The sequence below is a fragment of the Leuciscus leuciscus genome (genome assembly GCF_965113295.1).
Source record: "Leuciscus leuciscus genome assembly, chromosome: 25".
Taxonomy (NCBI): Eukaryota; Metazoa; Chordata; class Actinopteri; order Cypriniformes; family Leuciscidae; genus Leuciscus; species Leuciscus leuciscus.
This window is the reverse complement of record NC_138724.1, coordinates 4,751,911-4,758,116: the sequence shown is the minus strand read 5'-3', so window position 1 is coordinate 4,758,116 and position 6,206 is coordinate 4,751,911. Positions and strand designations below refer to the sequence as shown.

Below are 6,206 nucleotides of genomic sequence, written 5' to 3'. Positions count from 1 at the left end.
TGAGTCTTCTGGACGAATCCAGGTCTCAGTCAGCCCCAAGATACTAAGAGTAGAATGAGATGCAAAGGCTGGAATGAAGTCAGCTTTATTGACTGCTGACTGACAATTCCATAGACCCACGGAAAGAGAGAGAGGAGTATGTGAGGATGTGGGGATGGGACGCAGATTGGCAGTATTGCGCTGCCTATTGCGCGTGATGAAAGGACGGTGCCGAGAGATAACAGGAATGTATTGAAAGCACATGTTGATTAAGGTGAACAATAAGGTAAGTAGAGGGAAGAGAAAGGGAAGAGGAGATACGTAAGTGCCTTTCTGGTGTCCTTGCTCGGTGGAGTCGCGCAGGTAGAGTCGCTGGTCTTTTCCCGAGTCGGTCTTCACACGAGGAGGCTGAACACGAGAGCTGAACGCTTCCGCTGACGCTTCCGCGACAGCGCGCAAATTACAAAGATATAGGATAATGCTTTCACCGCTTGAGTGAGTACAGCTGTTTCGGTCGGGCAATTAAGTGTAAATAACGCGAAAATGTGGCAATTCCAACCTGCTAGGAGCAAAGGCTTAAGTGCAAATGTAACAATAATTTTAATTTTCACTCGCGGCTGTTGTTAATTGTGCCAACGCGTCTCTCTAAAATACAGGATTATGTGAAGTTAAAAATACAAAGTAACAATAGAATCGAAGATAGGCTTACCTTGACTAAAAACAACAATGAAATAACAGGGTGAACAGAGTATTCTGGCAAAAACACTTGCGCGTTCTAGCTGTGCCTCTAGTATGCCTGTCGCTGATATGGCAACTAGTAAATACACAAAGTTTCATCATCCAAGCATGTGCGGAAGTATTTAAAACAAGCGTGTTACAACTAGCCCCGCGTTAGGTTGTGCCCCGCGCTCCCCTATATATATATTTATATTTATTTCATTTTTGAGAGAATAATGTTTATGCATGGTTATTGAAAAAACTAAAAATGAAAGTTTCTGAAATAAGGCCACAAAACACATACTAAATATGTGTCAATAAGACTTTTGACTAATGGATGTCGTCGCCTAGAGTTTTTTCTTCAAAATGATGTGAAAATCATCCTGCCTAATCATTCACATAACACAATACATTGATTTAAGTTTTGTGAAACACTTTTAGTTTGGAAAGCCAATATGCGGATGTGTAACAGGGCGAACAAGACGTGAGTCGTGCGGATCCATGTGCAAGCTTTTATTTATAAACATGGTAAACAGGCAAGGGTCAGACAACGGTAAACAGGTATGGTACGGGCAAGACACAAGAGAGATCCTAGGGCAAGCGTGGGTCTACGATCGGTGAACAATATCCAACAGGGCAAGGCAGAGAGATAATCCAGGCACACAAGCAATGATCCAAATGAGGGGCAAACAGAGTCCGAAGGGCAAGGCAAAGGGTTAATCCAGGAAACACAGGCAGATATCAAAACAGGCAAGGCAAGATTTAAAACAACTGAGTGGGCTTCGTAGAGTAGCTGTCGCTAGGATATGCGCTATACAATACTCGACGATCACAGAGAGAATGTCCAAGGCTTATAAAGAGTGTGTGATTGGGTGATAGTGATTGTGAGATAGTTCTCAGCTGGGAGCATGATTAGTGTAATCAGCTGTGTGTGTTGTCTGTGCAATGGATGATGGGAAATGCAGTCCAGTGTGCTGTGTGGTGTGAGATTTAATATGATGGAGAAGCGACCTCTGGTGGCTATCGGGCGGAAGGCCACAGACCAGATTCGTGACAGGATGGGGCGTAAACGCTCCAACAGCATCATGCATATTTAGTAGTTCACACCTGATGAGACAATGCCCCTGCATACTTAATGAGACATTCATTCAGGTGTGTCACCTATAGCTAACTTAAATATACAAGCTTCATAAAAATGATCATTCTTGAAGAAAATTTCAGATGGCATTTAGAGGCTTTTGCATCTGAACTCTTCATATATACACATAGATATATATATGCACACACACACACATATATATATGCATACACATACAACAATTCAACTGTAATCTTTCTTTGTAAAAACTAAAGTATACAAAACGTATTATTTGATGACTTTATTTTTGACAAAAAATACTATATTTAACATATGAGCAAAATTGGCAAACAAAAGCTTATTTGATGTGGCAGTCTATTGTACAGTAAAAACTTTATAATCTATTCAAAACTAGTCAACGTCTTTCAAAACTAAAGTATACTTTTTATCATACGTATTTCAAAGTAAAGGATTCATTAGTTAGTTGATGACTTTATTTTTGACAAAACACATACAGTATATATTCCTCATCTCAGTATAGCAATAGAGTTTGCTAAAAGCTGTTCATTCAATACAGCAGTATTTGAAAATCGATAATATTTTGTAAAATTACATTTATATTTGCATTTATGTCAAAACCTAGACACTTTTAAACATCAAAATGACATTTATTAATATGTACTCGTGTCAAAATGACATATAAACAGATTTTCCTATTCAATTTTGCATGGAAACACTTCCAAGACGCTTGCGTGTCGCGTGAAAAATAGGCGTCGGTTCTATTTCTAGCATGCACGCGTTTTCCACGCGGCTCGTGCTGCGCCTGAGACGCGCGTCTCACGCAGGCAGTGTGCAAACTCTAAACTGTTAACATGGGAGCCGAAATAAAAACGGACACGCCACGCAGCTGAGACGCTTACGCCACGCATCCAGTGTGTCACCGGCCTTATCCAGCGGATGTGGGCGTTTCACAGGTTTGTATGGATCGCCTCACATTTGCGTTTGTATAGCGCGGTCTCCATGGGCGGAGTCACATTAAAACTTAATTAGCTGAGATGAGAACGACTGACATCTCTCTCTTTACATACATATTACATAAACTGTGAATATTTGTTTTTTATAAAAAATACTTCATTTAAAAGAAGAGAATTCAAGCTTCATGCCTGTGTGCCTGTATGCCTGTTTGACTGAGTATTCGCTGAGTTACAGTTCATTTTCGGACGCGTTTCAGAATTGACTTCACTGACGGAGAGTAGGCAGAACTCCCATCATGTTTATTTTGCTTTATTTGGCGAAAAGCACAACACTTTGTTTTTATTATGAGTATGTGGCGACCGAGTTCTTAAAACAGGGACACAAAATAAATAAACCAACTACGCCACCCTGGGGGCTTTTTACCAGGGAATCGCCCTTGACATACTAGGAGCACACAAGGCTCACAGGCTCGTATCGGCTGGATTCAGGCATGAGACATGGGTGAGGTACAAACAGTAAAATCACTTTTATTAATTAAAATGATCCAAACAATCACAGAGAAGGAAAACCACTATCAACAAAAAGGATATACAAAATTGGACGCTCCTGGCGACGGAAATTGGGGACGGCAGCCAAGTCCCTTAACCCAAGGGGCCTCTCTATTCTCCTAAAAAGAAAGAAACAAAGAAAACCACAAACACACGTGCACTCACACTGCACTCAGTCAAACACCTCCGGGTGGCACAGCAATCACTCCAAAATACCACCACCAAGATGAGGAGGGCTGCCGCCCTTAGTTTCCTTGCCGCCCAGGCCTACAATAAAGAACACACATCAGACTCATACACCACAAAATGAAGAAAACCAAAGGAGAAAACAAGAAATACACAAAAACAATTGTTTGACCCAAATGCACAATGTTCATCTCAAACCAGTATGATAACAAGCATTCTCATCATAGACAGATACGTTCCAGATGATCGTCACCTCACAACATTGTTGAATTTTACACGTTCACCACTTAAATCCAGGGTACTCTTATGAGAAAGGTTGGATAACCGGATATCCTAGACAGCATCAGGAAAATACAGACCAGGTGTTTGTTTAACTCGTACCGGGCCACAAAGACCGCACTTGAGCCAAAAAGAAAGAATTAAACAAAACACACATTCACAAATGATAAATAGACCAAAAAAAAAGGAAAACTTAAATCAAAACAACAATGAACAGTGATGACTAAGAATAATGAGCATCAAAAGCCACTTTAAATACAGCTCCTTACATTCCGAGTACCCAATATCAAATCCCGGGCAATGAAAACATCCACACCAGTTCTCATGGAATGAAAGAGAAAAGTTAACGTTATTGGTGCCGTTGAGGTCGGAGATGTCGCAGTGACGCTAGTCAATAAGGCTACACAGCAGAGCAGCACGTAGTAAGTTTGTGGTCGCTCAGCAGTCGTATATCCGTGAAATCAAGCCAAACAGCAGCACGCAGTAAGTTTGTGGTCGCTCAGCAGTTTATGTTGAACCGGACTTCTGATTAAAGCGTCCAGTGAACGACAATGACGACGAAACAACCCACCATAACCTTAAACAGGCATATGAAACACACCTGGACTAAAACAAAGAGGAAACTCACTAAGCGGACTTAAGTCGGACAAAGGCATTAAATATAAAAGGTTGAAAACATACCTGAACAGCACGTCATTAAAGAACCACAAAACTCATCCGCTTCTCTAGAAGTTCGCACGACAACGAGCGCCGCCGAGTGTATGCCGATTAGTTCCCCTGTCCACTACAACAAAGAAGTCCACATCACCCAGTGCCACAGGAATCATTTGCAACAGAGTCGCTAACCAGCAGCTCTTACCTCTCCAGCTCTTGCACACCGCGCCGGAACAACAACAATGACATGACGTCACGTGTAATGCCCTCACAGGTAATATATATATATATATATATATTTTTTTTTTTTTTTTTGCACTGATACGGAAAAAAACGTGCGGCGCGATAGCCGACCCCAGGGGGTTAACAACCGACATGTGGACTGCAAGAACCACCGAAGCTTATTTGACTCTGTCAGGACATTTTATTGACAAGGACGGGCAGATGCAGTCTTGCAATCTTACAACAATCCATGTAGCTGTGCAGCACACAGCAGACAACATATCTGAACTCCTCACAAAAATAACTGATGAATGGGGCATCACCAGTAAGGTTCATGCATTTGTTACAGACAATGGAGCCAATATGGTCTCTGCTGTGCGTAAAACTGGTTGGAAACATATTCCTTGTTTCTCTCACACACTCAACCCTCATTGTGAAGGACTCAATTAAGGCTGACACAAGTCTTAAGTCCAGCTTGGAGAAATGCAGTGCTATTGTTCGGTTCTTCCACCACAGCACCAGAGCGACTGACAAACTAACAGAAGTACAAAATCAGTTGAACTTGCCACAGCATAAACTAATCCAAGCAGTGGATACTAGATGGAACTCGGTGTTGTACATGATTGACAGACTGTATGAACAACATCAAGCCATCACAACTGCACTTTGTCTTCTTGGAAGAAACAACATGTGCCTAAGTGATGGAGAATGGTCCCACATCAGTCAGGCCATTGACGACCTCAGGCCTTTTGAAGAGGCCACTAAGGAGATTTCAGCAGAGCAGTATGTGACAATTTCCAAAGTCATACCTCTGGTCTCTCTTCTCCAGCAAGCAACCGCATCTGCTGGGCAGAGTAACAGTCTGGCTTCACAACTTGAAGCACAATGCAAGTGACGGTTCCAAAACATTGAACGCAACCACATTCTTGCAGTCAGCACCTTTTTGGACATTCGCTTCAGAAACATTGTGTTCTGTGATTCTGCAAATGTGGAAATGATTAAATCACGGATCATCACAGAGATGCAAGCTCTGGCTTACGCTGAAACACAGTCAACCAGACATGAAGCCGCTGCGACTGCATCAACTGTGACACAAGTGACACAAGGGTCACCTGCTGAGTGTTCATCATCCAAGGGATTATGGCGGGAGTTTGACAGTCGGGTTGTGGCTTTTCAGAGCAAACGCACAGTAAACACGGATACATATATTGAAATGAGAAGATACATGGAGGAAAAGGTGATCCCAAGGAGTGAGGACCCTTTGATTAGGTGGAAAAAAAATGAAACCACATTTCCACTGCTGAACAAAGTTGCGAAAAAATACTTCAGAACTGTTGCAACGTCTGTTCCAGCAGAGAGACTCTTCTCTAAGGCCGGAGAAATAATCAGCCAGAGGCGTAATCGTCTTAAAGCAAAAAATGTGAATATGCTACTTTTTCTGAACAGCAATCTGAAACTTCAGTAAAGTGTGATGACATATCTCGAGTGCACTAAAGGCGTGATGGTGTCAGACAGTTTTCTAGTTCATTTTTCCAAGTTCATTTTCTCAGGGAACAACTGTCTTTGTT

The 6,206-nt window shown here is 41.9% G+C and overlaps 1 long non-coding RNA gene across 1 annotated transcript; it reads right to left on the bottom strand.

Annotated features, from left to right (window-relative positions):
* Positions 1-3,254: 3,254 nt before the first annotated feature.
* Positions 3,255-4,694, bottom strand: LOC309490736. The gene is made up of 3 exons (XR_014202818.1): positions 4,622-4,694; positions 4,444-4,546; positions 3,255-4,339 (listed from the first exon to the last, which is right to left on the bottom strand). It is a non-coding gene; the product is annotated as an uncharacterized lncRNA (long non-coding RNA).
* Between the last annotated feature and the right edge of the window lie 1,512 nt (positions 4,695-6,206).